The sequence below is a fragment of the Gobio gobio genome, assembly GCF_949357685.1.
Source record: "Gobio gobio genome assembly, chromosome: 1".
Lineage (NCBI taxonomy): Eukaryota > Metazoa > Chordata > Actinopteri > Cypriniformes > Gobionidae > Gobio > Gobio gobio.
Genome location: NC_137097.1, coordinates 56,284,761 through 56,303,378, shown reverse-complemented (window position 1 = coordinate 56,303,378; position 18,618 = coordinate 56,284,761). Strand labels below are relative to the sequence as shown.

Sequence of the window (18,618 nt, the reverse complement as noted above, 5' to 3'; positions counted from 1 at the left end):
AAAAAAAGGCGTTATCCAGATTTAGTACATGTCATACTGGTCTAACCATTCGTATAGTTCATCACCCAGTTGTAATCTAAATAAATAGCTTATTCATTATTACAGTAATGCATGGATAATTTGGAGTGTTTTATCAGTCAGACAATGCACTTCAGAGTGAAGCTAGATCATGGTGTCCCTGTGGATATTAAACACTGCAGCTTCAGCAGTGAACAGACCTCCTCCACAGTCTGAAAAATCACACTAATGTAATGATGAGCTTCGTAACCATATTGTTATTCATTTTAAGACACTAATTACATAGTAATACCCAGATGAAAATGTTGAGAAATATGAAGGGAAAAGGAGAGAAATATGAATCATTCTAGAAGACTGTGGCTAATTATGTTGCTAAAACAAGTGCCTGTTTGAGCCGTTCACAGTCTGAGCAGCATGTCTTAGTAAATTATTAATTTCAGAATAATTTAAACCTGCTCATTTGCTCTCTTGAAAATCCAGCTGCTGCAAAAGCGAACTAACATTTTTCCAACAGTTACAGGAAATGTTTTCTGTTTCCATTCAAATGGAAAAAGGGTGGTACAGGTTTTAGGAATATTTCCATGATACCTCCTGCACGACAGGTTTGTTTTAGTTAGTTTTTTTAAATTGTGAGATGGCTGTCGTCTGAGGATGTGCAAATGAAGTCTGTATCATCTACTGCACTGCTCTTTGCTTTTTCTGTGTTCTGCTGCAAACGGTTCTATTAGCACTTCAAATGAACACTGGACTGAAGCTTTGCATTGATCTTCTGCAGAGCACCTCTCTCTCTCTCTCTCTCTCTCTCTCTCTCTCTCTCTCTCTCTCTCTCTCTCTCTCTCTGAGCCCCCCCCCCCCTTTCCAAAAACAAACAAACAAAAAACATTGAAATGTAAATTTTCTCTAATGATTAAACTGACACCATAAGAAAGATTATCTGTAAATTGCACGATTACTTCCATGTCATGAACATATTTTCTAATTGGACCAGCATGCGCTTCTCACTAATATTGTGCCATTCACACTGGTGAATCAAAGTCTTCTCTGTGTGTGTTTCATTGTATGGATGTATATGTGTTCCCAGGACACAGACAGCATGTTTTAGAGATTAAGGTTACAGACAGTTGATCAGATTGACCAAGCATATTACATCTCGTGTACAGGACCTTCTTGAGAACAGTTAATGGCTTACTTGGTCTGTTAATACTACTTATGTGAATACTATATCCTTCACTGACACTTTTTTTCTCTTTGTTAACTAAGTACACTAAAGTTTGATAAGACAATTAGTGGAAAAAATGTCGTTTGGGGTGAAAATGACACTGTTGTAATAAAAAATAAACCACAGTTGTAATTTGTGTAAACATGTATTAATTCATTTTAACACAGTAGATTTTGAAGTGATGTGTCGATTTCACACTTTGTGTAGATTATCTTAATTTTACAAATATTTTTTTTTTATAATTTAAGAATGAAAATCAGGCACTAGGCATTTAAAAAAAAAGAAAGAAAGAAAAAAAAAAGGCACTGTTGCCAAGGCACTTTTAATGTGACCCTTATAATAACAAAATGACAAAAAGGTGCAATGTCTGCAAAATCACACTTAAACAAAACAGTTCCTGTTGACAACATTCAAACCCAAAGCTCATATTTTAGCTGTGGATGTGGAGCTGTGATTTGTCTGGGTTCATCTGTGTATATGCGTGTACATGTGTGTATTGTGCTCGGTACAGATCAATCGTAATTTGGAGTTTGAACTCAGAGATGTTTCTTCTGAGTGACTGCTGCTGAATGATAGTTGAGTCAGAGCACTAATGAGCCTGTCACATTGATTACACTGATGGATAACCACAGAGAGAGAGAGAGAGAGAGAGAGAGAGAGAGGGAGAGAGGCAGGCTAGAAGAGCATGTGTTGATTTTCTTGTCCTTTGTGTGCTCCTTTTTCTAGAGATATTATTAAGATCATTCTATAAAACTCCCCTGCCTGTAATATCTATGTTTGCTTGTACTCATTGTCTTGTCAGATTTTATATTACTGTTAGAAGTATATTACTAAAGAGAGTGAATCTTTGGTTTGACTAAGCTGAATAGACAGAGTTTACTGCTGGTAATTCAGAAAGTCTACACTGAATGTCATTGGCTGTCATCGAGGCAGAAAGATTCAGCAGTGGACAGAGCAGAAAAATGCTCTGTCTCTCTGCAGTATTCATCAATTCTCGTGTACAGGAATTTGGGCACTTGTAAGGACAGTAAAGGACATTGGCTCACTACACATTGGGACACAGATGACTCTATTTCCTTATTGTACAACATCACTACTGGTATATTTGAACAACAGCAGAGCTGATATCTTTCTGACATCACATGTTACTTAAAGTACATTATGATAAATACTTTAAATGTTAGCTAGATTGTGTTCATTAACTGTCTAATGATATATGTTTATCCTGAAATATAGTAAAATAATGGTTTCTATTTTTTAAAACATAGATCGCATTATCGGTTGTTATGTGTAGTGAGTTGGCTCACGTGATTTAAGTTTCGTGCTTCAGAACTTACATTAAGGGAATATAGTGAGCATCGATGCACCCTGGGTTTTACGGTGCATTGTGGGACTTTTTAGGGAGCGAACGTTTCATTGCACTGGAAGGATTCTGCGATTGAGACAGACCATAAAATGGCTGACTCCCTGATCAGTGCCCTGACTACTGAACTAGGGAGCTGATTGAGACACATCCTATGTATACACCTGTGTACAACAGAGATGGTAAATAATGGATTATACATTGATGGGCTTTCAATTTGGACTTTATTGTGCTAAAACATGTTAGTATGTTAAAACATGCTAGGATCATGTAACAATGCATTAAAAGTACCATAGTACCATACTAAAACATGCTAGGATCATGCTAGCAATGTGCTAAAGCATGTTAGCAAAATGTTAAAACATGCAGCGTTAAAACATGCTAGCAACATGATAAAACATGCTAAAAGCTTGTTTTTAAAGGCTAAGTTGTCAAGCCAACATAAAAGTTTGTCCCGACAAACTTTACTTTCTAGTTTAAAATGTAATTTATTCCTGTGATGCAACGCTGAATTTTTAGCATTACTCCAGTTTTCAGTGTAACATGATCCTTCAGAAATCAGTCTAATATGATGATTTGCTGCTTAAAAAAACATTTCTTATTATTATCAATGTTGAAAACAGTTGTGCTGCCTAATATGATTGTGAAAACCTTGATTCAATTAAATTCACATTCCTTTGTGTAGTGTTTTTAACAATACATGTAGCTTTAAAGCAGCTTTTTTTTTTATACAGAAAATGTGTTTTAACATTTCAATTTAGAGTTATCTGTTGTCAGAGGAGACTGTCAAAGTAATGTTAATATTGCAGAAATGTACAGTTCTAAATATCAGGAGCGTTTCCTTCAAGTAGGCAAGGGAGGCATGTCTCCTAAAAAAAAAAAACATGAGTAAATAATTGATATTACAAAAATTAAACATTGCAAATATTACAAAATGTGACTTTAAACCTTAAAGTAGAATTAGTAAAGGAGGCTCAACTGTCAAACTGCCAATTTGAGATTTTTAATCTGTGGCGGAAGGAAGTAGTTCTGCACAAAAGAGTGTTTTTAAAGACACTCCGTTGTTGTTTGCTGTTTATTTACTCCGTTGTGCCGTCGAGCTGTTGTATTCAACGCAATAACACACACTCGATATGGCTATATACCTATATGGTGATTACCTAAGCACTCAGCCTATGGCCGAATCACAGCCATGCTGATATACAGCCATATTGCACTGCTACTCGTGTGATATTGGTCATAGCTATAAATATATAAATGTGAGGACTTTGCCTCCTCATTTTAAAACACCACTGCACACCAGTGATATATATGAGCAATATATCACAAAGGAACGTTGAATTGCTTCATTGAAGCTTATTGTATTTTGTAGAGTAGAATATTATGGTATATGAGAGAGAGAGATTGACTAAACGAGTGTATTACCTGCATCTGATATAGTATTCATTCATCAGGTCGATGTCCATAATATCCATTATAAAAAATCAGTCTGAATTTCCGCTGAGGAAAGCGGTTTGTCATTTTTAAAGATTTCCAAAGACAACCCTAAAACAACTTTCTTGTTTACAACCAGTCACTCATAAAGACAGGCTGCGTCCGAAATCTGGAAAATGCTGCCTTCGGAGGACACATTTCAAGGCAGCCACAGTCTTTGCCACCATCTAGTGGTGTAATAATGTAACTGTCATTGAAGTCGAAATTACAATCACTGACGGACCCTTTCTCAATACCAAATATGGCATATTATTTATATAAAATATTTAATTCACAAATATTTAAATCAACAACAAAAGAGAAATAAACACATGCAAACAATGCAGTCAAACGTACAAAGCAGCCCTACAGGATTTAAGAGAAAAAGCCTAACGTTAAATATAAAGTTATCACACTTAATTTTCCCCTTAACCCAAATCCGTTTGCTCTGGAACAAGTAATGGATTAATAAGACCAAGGATTGCCCATTTTATATACCCCAAATGAATTATCTCATGTTTAACCACTATCTACATACAGTAAGAGCCAGCGGCAAATTCTCAAATGGCTGGCCGAGATGAAGCTTTTCTCATGCGTACATGAGGGCTGAACGGCCACTGGCGGCCTGGAGCTCACATCTGCGAAAGTTTTTAAACACATTGTAAAACAGGTGCTATGTTTATATATGAGTCACATATTTGAGGTCTAAATAACCACATTCTCGTCAAAAAAAACCTGTTAAAGCGACATTTCGTGACACAACAACAGTAATATTTTTAAAACTTATGGTGGATTTGCTCGACCGCCATGACAGTCGCTGCATGCAGAGTGATAAAAAAGGTGAAATGGTTTTGAGTGACGATACTGTGAATATCACACGGCTGGAAAAGGCTCTCAGCCAATCAGATTAGAGAACCAGAAAGAACTGTTGTATAAATACATATAAAAAAACGGACCGACCCTAAATATATGGTATGTCTATAGACACAAATAGACTCAAACTTTCTTTTAAAATTTAACCTTTCAAATGTACACTACACAACTTGCAAACACATTGTTTACTTTTGTGATTGTGTCTAACCATGTTACATCTACATCTTTGTATCATCTGTTTATCAGCAGTGTCTAAATGTTCTTATCTGCGCAGCACCACAACAAACATCATCATAAGGTCCAGTGTCTGTATCTGCTCAGATCAGAATGAATACAGATGATACTATAAACCAGATTTGTGCCTAAGCATGTGGGGATTCAAGCTGTTGGTATTTTAAGCACAGACGCATGTTGAAATGAGATGCACCATGAAAGTGTATGATGAAGATGTTTCAGTGTGAGTAAAAAGCCCCCGGCTTTCATGCACCACATCGCTCCCTTCATCGGGAGCACTGCAACACTGCTCTATGTGACATTGAATTTCACAGGCCAGTGCCTGCTACCTATGAGCCTTAAGGGGGCTGAACGGCCGGATCCGGGCCGTATCCAGTTCAGATGGTGGACCTGCGCCCAGAGAAGACCAACACAGGACCCTGAAGTGTCTGCAGAGACCGTGATTAGACTCCCCCTGCAACTGCCTCATCGACACGGCATCTCAATAAACCCGTCTCCGGCGTGTTGACTCAGATTGTTCGAATATTACAATTAAATAATACTTAAATCGATATGTCATCCTCAATAAACCCGTCTCCAGCGTGTTGCCTGTGATCATTCGAATATTGCACTTTAATAATTATTTAATCAACATCATCCTCAATAAACCCGTCTCCAGCATGTTGCCCCCGGTCCCTCGAATATTCCGATCTATTATGACCTCTGAGCTGTAAAGCTGCCAGAATAATAATAATACGCTGTTTGTTAATTGGCCAGAGGAGAACTGGCACCCCGACTGAGCCTGGTTTCTCCCAAGGTTTATTTTTCTCCATTAGGTCACCTAATGGGGTTTTGGTTTCCTTGCCACTGTTGCCTCTGGCTTGGCGTGCTCAGTTGGGGACACTCAATTTTTCAACTAAACATTGAAATAAATCTAATTAATAAACTAAATTAACCATTTAAACTAAATTACTGATCGAATTATTGATCTAAAGCCCACACTGTCACTGTATGATAATTGAAATGAACTGATGACATCAGCGTTTTTTCCAGAATGGCTATACAGCTGAATAAAATTATGCTGCATTATTTTCCTGTTTAACACTGTAAAGCTGCTTTGAAACAATCTACATTGTTAAAAGCGCTATATAAATAAAGTTGACTTGACTTGAACAGATTTATGGTAGAATAACATTTCTATAGCCATAATTGCTTGTTTATAGGTTTAATGATAAATACATTTGTTTTAATAATCCTACAATTATCAATGGACTTAAGGGGATAATTCACTCAACAGCCCTAATTTCTTTCCAAATACATTTCTTTCTTCTGTGGAACACAAAAGATATTTTTGAAAAATGTTATGTTTTTGGTCTGTACAATGAAAGTCAATTTTGTTGGACCCCAATGTTCTTCAAAATATCGTTGTTTGCGTGTTCCACAGAAAAGGAAAAACATACGGAATTGGAATGACATGATGTAACTTTGATAGGAAAGAAAATATGAAAAACAGATGAAGTGTTGGCAATACAAAAAGAGATTTTGTGTTCTGTCAATACTCCCTGTGCAGAGAAAGAGACTGCATGTCATGTGTGTGCCAAATCAAAGGACATCAAATAGTTATTGGTAAAACTGCCACTACATTTGACACTGTCGTTTGGTCCAGGGTCAGATTATAAAGGCAACCCATTTCTGGATGATGTTGTGCAGTACTACTACCCACTGAGTCCAATCACTGCCATCAAGCTTTCAACATCATTTCCTCTCCTCTATCTGTCTGGGTTGATGTGAGCAGCCCAAGTTCTTATGAGTGCATGCACTGCCACAGCTTTCTCACCAAGAAGCCAACTGTCAAGCACAGCATGAGCTCGAGGTTGCCTGACATTACTACCATTATAGATAAAATGTCAGCACGTTGGTTGGAGCCATGTGCACAGCAAGAATTGGGCAGTTTTCAATATGACCTCTATGGACTATAGCTTTTCATTTGTATATTTTCAATTTAATTTGTTTAAGTTTGAATATTTTGTTTATATTTTATATAGTTTTATTTAAGTTTTAGTTGTAAAACTCATTTTAGATTTTATTTTATATCAGCTTTGTTTCAATGGCCAAAAATGATTTTAATTGTTTTATTTTTATTTTTAGTTAAAACAACAGTATAAACATTGAAAACATTGATTAAACATTGAAATGTATTAAGATTACGGTGATTAAATAGACCTAACATTATTTAAAATGATTAACATCCCTGTTGGAAAAACCCACTTAACTCAGCCTAAGCTGGTCTAAACTGGTCTTAGCTGGTTTAAGATTGTCTCCCAACCCCGTCAAGTTGTTTAGCGAGAGTGACAAAGTGCCCAAAACCCCTTTAAAACCAGCTTGACTAGGCTGGGGTGCCAGCTAAGACCAGCAAATCAGCTCAGGTTTATTTATTTATTTCCCAACAGACATGAAAAAAAAAACCTGGACTACACAAATTGTTTATCTACAATGTAAATTAACTTACATTTAATGTAGTCCAGGTTGTATTTTCTTATACTTTGTATAGATTCATTGCATAATCATACACTCTAAAAAATGCTGGGTTAAAAATAACCCAAGTTGGGTTGGAAATGCAAACATTTAACCCAACCGCTGGGTTAAAACAACCCAATTGCTGGGTTAGTCCATTTTCAACACAACTTGGTTTATTTTTAACCCAGCATTTTTTTGAGTGTATATGGTTAGTTGTATTTTACTCTTTGGACTTTGCTTTTTTTTTTCTCTTTGCTTTTTTTTTTTTTGCTTGTCTGTGAGCCTATCAGAACAGACCTGTGACCTTTTTATACCTTGAAATCCACCGATTGAGACCCCTGGTTTTGGTTTGTAGCGGAATGCAGTCATTTGTATGCACACTGTGCCCAAACTGCCAAGCCTGTGTTCACTGTTTTCCCTCCTGCATGCTCTTCTGTTTGCTTCTACTCTTGCTCTCTCGCTTTGTCTTCTTTTCATTTTCTAATCCACTCTGTGGTACAGTAGGAGCTGCATGAACGTTTGAAGTTTCGGCTGAGCATCTTAATCTTTAGGACTGTTGACATTTGTATGGATTTTTTCTTCAACTGATGGTTCATTTGCTGTTGTCCAGTATATGTATGTTGTCTGATTCCATGTGCCTTTTGGCTCATTGGGTCTGTTTGTGGCCTCCCTCTTATTCTCTTCTTTCCCACTTTTCTCTTCGTCTTTCCTCACATTCCAGTAGCCCTCCTAATCTACCAGCTGTCAATCACAATAAGGATAGGAAAGAGAAAAGAGAAAGTTAGAAGAGATTAAAGCTGTGCTCAAATGCATACAGAGGCTTCACTATTTAAATTAAAGCCTGAAGCAATCAATCGCACATTACAGTGCAATGTCAGCCTAAATGTTTTCTGTCTTATATCAATCTTAGGTCTTACTACTCACTAATAAACTCCTTATTTATTTCCTCTATTCATTATTATAACTTCACTATTGTTATTATATTGAACAAACCCTTGTATTAAAGTTATGTACACTAAGCAACCACATAGCAACCAATTAGAGCCCTTGCAACCACCCAAAACACCATATCAACTAGATAACTGATAAAACACCTAGAACACCTTAGCAACCACAACGTAACACTGGAAACATCCAGAACAACCTAGAACCCAGGCAGCATTGGTCAAAAAACACTCTAAACACATTTACAACTGCATAGTAATGCCCTGACAACCATACAGGACACCCAAGCAACCAGATAACTAAAATATTCAAAACACCTTAGCAACTGAATAGTAGTGCCATGGCAACCACATAGAAATATAGCAACCAAATAGCATTTACCAAAAGACACTCTGAACACCTCAGCAACTGCACAGTAACACCCTGGCAACTACCCAGAAATATAGCAACCAAACAGCATTTGTCAAAAGACACACTGAACATCTTAGCAACTGCATAGTAACACCTTGGCAACTACCCAGAAATATAGCAACCAGGTCGCATTTGCCAAAAGATACTCTGAACACCTTAGCAACTGCATAGTAACACCCTGGCAACTACCCAGAAATATAGCAACCAGGTAGCATTTGTCAAAAGACACACTGAACACCTTAACAACTGCATAGTAACACCCTGGCAACCACCCAGAAATATAGCAACCAAATAGCATTTGTCAAAAGACACACTGAACACCTTAGCAACTGCATAGTAACACCTTGGCAACCACCCAGAAATATAGCAACCAGGTAGCATTTGTCAAAAGACACACTGAACACCTTAACAACTGCATAGTAACACCCTGGCAACCACCCAGAAATATAGCAACCAGGTAGCATTTGTCAAAAGACACACTGAACACCTTAACAACTGCATAGTAACACCTTGGCAACCACCCAGAAATATAGCAACCAGGTCGCATTTGCCTAAAGAAACACTGAACACCTTAACAACTGCATAGTAACACCCTGGCAACTACCCAGAAATATAGCAACCAGGGAGCATTTGCCAAAAGACAATCTGAACACCTTAGCAACTACATAGTAACACCCTGGCAACCACCCAGAAATATAGCAACCAGATAGCATTTGTCAAAAGACACACTGAACACCTTAACATCTGAATAGTAGCGCCTTGGCAACCACCTAGAAAAATAGCAACCATAGCGTTTGTCAAAAGACACACTGAACACCTTAGCAACTGCATAGTAACACCTTGGCAACTACCCAGAAATATAGCAACCAGGGAGCATTTGCCAAAAGACACTCTGAACACCTTAGCAACTGCATAGTAACACCCTGGCAACCACCCAGAAAAATAGCAGCCAAATAGCATTTGTCAAAAGACTTTTTGAACACCTTAGCAACTGCAACCACTCACAACATCATGGCAAAAACATTTCCACAGTCAAGCACCACTCACATTTTCTTCTAAAACACTAGCTGTGTATGGAATAATAAGGGTCCAACATTATTTTTCACGTTCAAACAGTTCAAATTGTTCGAAAAATATACAGTTGCAACTGCGTTTCCTTTGAGACCTGACAACAGGAAGCAGGTGGAGATCAACCACACCTGACTGAAATAACAACTGTCTCTCTTTACGCATTAACCTGCAGTCAGGGTAAAACAGCAAAAAACATGTCTGAAATAGAATTGCTTTGGCTGTGTAAACAGCATCAGGAGCCGAGCACCAGTTTGTAATAGAGCTGTGTGAACATCTTTTCATTTACAGCAATGCAACACTCTCCTGATCTAAAAGCATCCACCCTCGTGTTTCCACCCTCCCTCTCTCTCGCTCGCTCGCTCTTCCATCTTCTCAACTACAGCTCAGACTGTATGTCAATCCCTGCAGCATCACAGAGATCATGTGTACTCTATGTTGAGATGGTTTGAAGAGGGGTTTGCAGCACTAACAAAGAGCTGAGGACATGAGAGGTAAGAGGGTCCGCATCGAGCTGCTGGACCAAAACTAACTGCCGGTGCTGCTGCACTGACCTCATGGGAATCATGGGAAAGTGGGGCATCACTGATACACAGTAGAGAGTTGGAGCGGAGGAGGATTGCTTGCTTGATTTCTTTCTCTCTCTCTCTCACACACAGACACAGACACAGTATCTCATGCACCTGCATAAACATGCATCTCAAACCTCACACATATGCGTTCACAAACACACCATATATGAGACTTCTCACTTGCAGCCGTGGAAGTGTGAATGTACTTGTGTAAATGTTCACCATTGATTAGATTTTTATTTCATCCGTCTTTGCCTCTAGCAAGAGCTCATCGAAGCTGTGAATTTTTGAGAAGTGTTAATTACGGAAGCTCTTAAGATTCCATTAATCAGTCATAAGACCACTATAGTTATGGAAGTGAACTCTAGTTCATTTTCCAATTGTATTGTTAAATTATTTGTACTTGCTAAATAATATCACGCTGTGCTTAAAGTTCACCCAGAAATGAAAGATCTGTCATGTTGTTCCAAACCTGTATGACTTTCTTTCTTCTGTGGAACATAAAAGTAGATATTTTGACAAATGTATGTGTTTTTGTCCATACAATGGAGGTCAATAGGCACCAAAACTGTTTGATTACCAACATTCTATAAAATATATATTTTTTATGTTCCAGAATGTCATACAGGTTTGGAGCTACATGGGGGCGAGTAAATGATGACAGAATTTGTATTTTTTGGGTGAACTATCACTTAAACCCTAGGTTAACATTAATCACTTGAAAAGTGTGAACCATGGATCAAGATTACATCACTCCAGCATTACACTATTTTTTTTTCTTAAAGGTCCCATGGCATGAATTTTTTATTTTATAATGTATTCTGAGGTGTACTTATATTGTTAGTATGATTTTTACATCATGAAATGTCAATTTAGAAATAAAAGGCATTTTTTCTATACTGATATTTGCCCTCTGGCTGAATGCCCTGTTTCAAGGGGCGTGTCTGCTGTGAGACTTCAGTAAAAACGGCCACTGTTGTGATTGGCTGACATCTTTGCATTTGAAATGAGCGGAGGGGGTGTGGTTTAACGAGGTCTACGAGGCACAAGCCTGCCAGAGAGGCGGAGTTCACTTCTCATCAGTTCTCTCAGCACGTCTCAGTTCAGTGAACTGTTGTAGTTACTAGCATATACTTCAGGTTATTAGTTTATTTCTAGTCGGAGGGACTGTCACTCATGTCAGAAAGTTAGTAACTTTAGTGAATTATGGATCAGCGCTGACTCGAGACGCGAACCGTTTAGAACGATTCAGTCCGATTTGGTGAACTGGTTCCACCGGAGGTGTGCGTGAGGTTTATCTCTAAAGATGTGGCTCTGCCGATGTTGAGCAGAAACTCACGACTATATGCACATTTTAGAACAGATAGACGCGAAGAGGACGTACAAAAACACTGACTCACAAGATAGAAAACACGAAAACACCGTTCTGTGTCGGGAGAGAGAGAAGCCGCAGCGTGTGCACGAATAATAAAGTTCTGTGTGAACTTGAATAATTAGCTACACATCAGAAATCACAGATCAGAAGGAACTGAAAAAAGACTTCTGTTTTCATTTGTACATCCAAACACTGAGAAACTGCCAGCATTTACTCGTTCACAAGCCATGATCTCTCGAGGACAAACAAATATGGCGCTCGCATGGGAGTGCCAAATTCTCTGGCCGGAGGAAAGGAAGGTAACCGTTCCTGTTATGACGTAATTTCAAGTTCAAGATCAGCTTGTCTGAGCTGTCATTTTCTCAAAGGCAGAGAAAGACAGCCAGAACTCGGTTTACACTGATCAAAATGTCTAGTTACTTTGGGACAATATTCAGGCTAAGGGAACTCATATTAATGTTGAAAACCTCATCAAATTAAAATTTCATGCCATGGGACCTTTAAAACTACTGGTTAACTATGTTTTGTGCCATTTCTCTGTTTGGTCAGTTTATTATAATAGAAGGATTCTTTTGATTTTCGTTGATGTAGGGTTACAGGGCTAAGGTAAACCATGAGGTAAAAAGCTCCTTTGATTTAATTTCCCTCTAAACCAGATGCCACAAAAACTTGCCGCAGCACTTTCCAAAACATCGGCTTTACAAGATGCACATGGAAATTTGTCTTATCTTTAATGCGACCGCGGGCAGCAGCGCAAAGATGATTCTGTGCTAATTTGATCTAATTTGATGTTTAAAAAAAACAATTTTTTGTAGATTTAAGTAGCAAATGAGAATCGCTAAAATTAATTTTATTAAAATTAAAATTAATTAAAAATATATTTTCAGACAAAGGTCTTCTTAATGATTTTCAGTTTTGTATAAAGTAAATTAAAGCAACAGTTTTTCAATAACAGAAGAATATGTAAAAGTATTGTGGGGTAAAAAGCGCCCCTGCTGTTGGGGCAAAAGGCACAATAATAAACATGATAATAAATAACTGGCTGACTTTTCCATTTGTTGACATGACATGGTTAGATTCAGATGATAAATATCATATATTAAGTTGGATGTCCACCTTTGAGATAATAACCATATTTATAATGAAACCATCATATTTAAAAATAGCACAAACCTTGCTAAAGCGATTGTTTTGAAGTATTAACTTAGACATTATTAAAAACATATTATTTTAGCTAAAGTATTTTTATCAATAATGTGCCCATCACCACCTCATACATTTATAAGATTTTTAAACAAAATAAAACACTTTAATGATTTATTTTCACACTAAATCTGTTGCTTCATCAATGTTTAATACAAACGTATATATTCTGCAATCATACACTTTGGGAGCATAGTTTGTCTAAAGGTGTGCCTTTAGCCCACTGCACCCTATATATGGACATTTTGAAATCTGTTAACCTTCAGGTGCTCTTCGTTTAGGGGTTGCATGGGTTGTCTTCCCAGTCATAAGTGACCGGACACCTAAAAATTAAACTTCCTCCACCCTAGTAAAACCAATGCAATTTATTTTTCTTCAATAATGTAATATTTTTTCTTTTTAATTTTGTATTTTGAGATGATTTGATGGTATTTTTTTAAATATTTATGCAATAATTATGGTCTATTTTTGCCATTATTTTGCCTATTTTTTTTTTTTAAATTATTGTAGTATGTCAGGTTAAAATAAAGACTAGGCCTTCAAAATATTTTTTTTTGAAGGCAGATTAGTGCCCTCTTTTGGAATTATTTAAGAAATCATGCAACCATGGGTGTAATCACTAGATGTATCTATGGAGAGGCTTGAGAATTCCCTAGTTCTCTTTTTAACACATTTAATGATTTTTTTTGTTGTTGATGGATTTGAATATATATTTTAAAAATCTCAAAGACTATTTACTATAAAGTTTTAGATATTTTTTTTTGTTAGAAATATGAATTTTTTTTCTGTGAATTTGTGTGACCGAGAGTGGGAGTATTTTTTTTACGACCACTTAGCATGCTCGAATCATGCCCTCAATTATTCTGTGTGTTTACATGCTAGAAAAGTCACCAAGTTTCATATCATTCTGATGAAGTTGTGATTTCAAAAAATTCAAAATGTGGTTCATAGGTTCAGTTTTTCATAGGTGTGTGTGTGTGTGTGTGTGTGTGTGTGTGTGTGTGTGTGTGTGTGTGTGTGAGTGGATGTATCAATATCACACTCTTGATGTTTTAGAGTGTCACCCCTTTACTGCTGTGTACTTTTTTTAAGCATCGTGGCTGATTTGTAGATTGTACGCACAAATATTCAGAGAATATTTGTGTTTTTGCCAGTTTCCCATTCATTTCCTATGGTCGGTCATTTATGACCGAAGACAATGAACGCTACTTTTTTTTACCAATTAGCATGCTCGAATCATGACCCCAATTTTTTTGTGTGTTTACATACCTAATGCAAGAAAAGTCACCACGTTTCATATCATTCTGATGAAGCAGTGATTTTAAACATTTCTAAACAGAAAATTTTCCGGTCAGAAATTACCAAAGAGCACCAGAGGGTTAAAGGGATTTTGGGGGGAAAATACTAACAATTGGCTCATTGGTCTCTACCTCCAAAAACGTACTGTAGTGCATGATTTGTAAACTAATAAAATTTCATGTTTGCATCACATAATCAGCTTCATATGCATGGCATTTCTAATGTAATAAACTTGCTCTGTAATTCACCTGGTACAGCATTGCACTTGCAATGCGGAGCTCTCGGGTATGAGTCTTGTGAAACACAAATAACGATAAAAAAGCTCAAAGACTTGTAGAAGCAAGCTAACATGGCATGGTTGCTTCAGCAAATGCAGTTCGGTAAAGGTTTAGTGTTGTTATGTAACGTGGTACTTAGAAATGCTCACAACAAGGAATAATTCTATAAGGCAGACTTTAATCAACAAACACGTAGGAACCAGGAAAAACTCAGGAGAAAACCACATTACACCAAACGAGAACCGACAGAGGCTGAATCCGAAATCACTATTCCCTACTTTCCACTAATACAGTTCACTTGAAGAAGTGAATGAAAACCTGTGAGAGATTTCGGACAGCCGCTGTGTGTAGCCTATATCAGCTGTAGCCTACACTCATTATTGTGGTGCGATGTGGCATAGAATGAGTGCACTCAATAACGTCCACTATGGTTTCGGACACCACTACAAATGGCTGTCCCTTCAAATAGTGCCCTATTTAAGGGGATAGGGGGTGATTTCCGATTCAGCAGTGACTGAGGGAGAACACAGGATATATATACATGAGACAAACAAGATAATTAACAAGACACAGGTGAACTTAATCAAATCACGATGTAGGTTAGTACTGGTTAGTATGGAGGTTCACTATGACTATGGAGACAAACAGGTGTGAAACGAGGATAACTGAACTAATACAACAAACTGAGAAGCAAACTAGAAACACAACATGAAAACAGAACATACATGTAACAAGTGTGGATGGTCTGTTATTTTCCAATAACAGAACATTAACCATTTGGCTCCATTCATCGGACATTTAATTTCCCAATACGCACAACAAGTAGGCCTAACATAAAAAAATTTGCCAGATTCACATTAATCTGTTTCAGATAATACTGAACTTGCTTTTAGCGACACTCACATGACAGTTCACTTTAAAAGTGTCGCAAAAAGTACAAGAAGCAACGTAATATAATTTTGCAGAAAAGTCACGTTAGTTTTTCCAGTGAGCCTAGATGGCCCATATGAAGTGTTTTTTGGCATGTATCTTTGTAGTAAATTAATAAGCTAACTTTTCTTTGTCATGATGTTTTATAGTGTTTGTTGATATAATAGACATTTTACCATTTATTTTCAAAGAAAACTACTTGGCTTACGGTTTAATAAGGACATTTACCACAAAAAAAGAGCGTTTTCTTTTTTGATCAAAAGGACACTGGCTGAGGTTTTTTCCAGGCCACCGCATGATCAACCCCCTATTGATTCTATAGTGTATCTGTATCTTATTTATCTATTTGCTTTATTTATCATAGCACTTAAATGAGGAGAAGGTTAATTATCTGTAATTGTGTGTATTATCCAGCACAGCTGAGGTTAGGCTTAAGATAACTGTGTTTGTTCCGAGGGAGCACACTCACGCTCCACTCGATGTCACGGCTGTGGGACGGCTCAGCTGAATAGTTTCCTAGCAACAACCTAGAGAACGAGGCAGGGAGAGGGAGGGATTGTGACAGGCAGGAGTAGGGGAGGTGATTTGCGGGGAGGAGTGGCCAAAAGCCCAACAACTGTTGCCAGATCAGTAGCGTCTCTGTCCGTATGTGTTCGTGTGTGGCCGCATGATCGGTTGGTGCAGGTCGGAGCAAGCGTGTGTGTGTATGTGTGAGGAGGACTTAGACAGTTTGGAGCAGCGGTGGCTAGGTGGAGATTCCTGAAGCCACACGTCCACAGGAGCAGGACTGGACACTGATATTTCACCTGTTGGACTGTGGTGAGGGTGGGGATCCTGGAGGGTGACGGGGACACTAAGTCTTGGACGTCCTCAGCCAACGAGGGCTTAACCGGCACGGGCAGAGAGGATGGAGGAGATGGATCTTTATTACTGAGCGGAGGGGTAAGAGGATGAGATGAGAAAACTAGCATGTGTGAACATTTGCTGCAGCTAAGTCCATTGTCCCTGCTCTTTCTCTCATGATCTTCTCTCATCCTCGTTCCTACACTATACACGTGGGAACCTGCAATTGTTACCTTACAAAAGCTATTTATACTCGATTTAACCTATAAAAATGAATTTTGTATGGTTTGTTCAATGATGTTGAATAATATTTTTTCAGTGTAGCAACATTATTACATTACATTACATTATCGTCTTCTCCCAACAATGATGCAGAAGAGATCTCTTGGGAGCTCTCTTTGACTCCCAACAGCAGGAAATGTGAGTGCATTTTTAAATTTTTCGCATTTTAGTTCATGATGTGAAGGCTCTGAGTGTGGTGGAATTCACAACCAGCCTGTGCCTTTCCAAAACGCTACACCTGCCCTTGAATGACAAGTTGAATGAATGACTAGAGAGCCGGGCTGGATTGTGTGGTAATCTGTTGGAGGGGAAAGGGGTCACGCTATTGAAATGCTAATCAGACAGTGTGAGAGACTATGTGTGTGTTTAGACTGCTTGTGTGTGTTTGGACTGTGTGTCGATGCGTTTTTGGCGGTGCCTGTGTGTGTTCGTGTCTGCCTTCATCTACTGAACAACCGTTGGTGACCCCATTGTTTTCTGCTTTCTTCTGGCTGTTTAGTTTCTTAAATATCTGTGTTTTGAGAAATGACAACCTCCGTTTTTGCAACTCAAATGAGACTAGTGGTGTAGAAAAACTAGCACACTGATTGATTATTGTAAGTGCACATGCTCATAAACCTAAACAGTTAATTATGTGTCTTTTGAGAGCAGGACTAATGGTGTGCACTGGGAGTTGTTGGGGGTTGTCGAGGGGGAGGAACTGTGGAGTTTTGAATACGCCTGATAGTTTGAAGGGAGTATTAAGGGTGCTGGGGTGGTTTGGGAATACTCTTGGACGGTTAATGACCACCTGCTGGTAGCACCACATCTACATTGCGTTTGTATGAATGTGTGTTTCTTAATGTTGAAGCAATGTTTTTCCACTGGCAAAGGACAATTTAGAAAGGTCAAGGAACAATAGGGTATACATCCATTGAAATTCCTTCCCTGGCGCTTGCCTTTACCCCCTCTCTTGGTTTGTTTTGCAAAGGGGGATCAGTCAAAGTGTTATTGGCTTCTTAAACTTTTACAACCGAGTGCTTGGCTGCTATATGCTGACAATTGTTCACTGTACAGCTGTCTTAAAATATATATAATTTTATCTTATAATGTGTTAAAAAATATTGGATTTCAGTATATGCCCTGTCAATAAGTTAAGGGTCAAATTCTCACTATTAACTAGTTAAATATATCTATATTAGCTGTTTATTAGTACTTATAAAGCACATATTAATGCCTTAAATTCTGCATAACCATATTCTACATTCCTTAATCCTAACCAATACCTAAACTTAACAACTACCTTACTAACTATTAATAAACAGTAATTAGGAGGGAGATAGAGATTTTTTTTTAAAGATGTCTCTTATTCTCACCAAGGCTGCATTTATTTGATCAAAATACAGTAAAAAAAAAAACAGTGATATTGTTAAGTATTACTACATTTTTAATTACTGTATTCAGTATTTTAAATAGTAATATTTATATATACAGTCTTCAGTGTCTATATTGCTAAAAGTTTTGGGACTCCTGCCTTTACATGCACATGAACTTTAATACCATCCCATTCTTAATCCGTAGGGTTTAATATGGAGTTGGCCCACCTTTTGCAGCTATAACAGCTTCAACTCTTCTGGGAAGGCTTTCCACAAGGTTTAGGAGTGTGTTTATGGGAATTTTGAACCATTCTTCTAGAAGCGATTTTGTGAGGTCAGGCACTGATGTTGGACGAGAAGGCCTGGCTCGCAGTCTCCGCT

General features: G+C 37.8%; 2 protein-coding genes across 6 annotated transcripts in view; one reads left to right on the top strand and one right to left on the bottom strand.

Annotated features, from left to right (window-relative positions):
- The window catches only part of dus1l (dihydrouridine synthase 1-like), a 658,813-nt gene that overhangs the window by 139,660 nt on the left and 500,535 nt on the right, over window positions 1-18,618 (bottom strand). The window lies entirely within an intron of this gene.
- rab11fip4a (RAB11 family interacting protein 4 (class II) a) overlaps window positions 1-18,618 on the top strand; it is a 59,178-nt gene that overhangs the window by 14,575 nt on the left and 25,985 nt on the right. Inside the window, exons 1-2 of one of the 4 annotated variants that reach the window (XM_079832910.1) lie at window positions 16,379-16,699; window positions 16,976-17,020. The exons of 1 other annotated variant lie outside the window; for it this stretch is intronic. The gene's annotated coding sequence lies outside the window, so the exon portion shown is untranslated. Of the gene's footprint in view, window positions 1-16,356; window positions 16,700-16,975; window positions 17,021-17,214; window positions 17,340-18,618 lie in introns of those variants that run through there. 2 more of the 4 variants (XM_079832909.1, XM_079832911.1) reach the window with 2 other exon arrangements.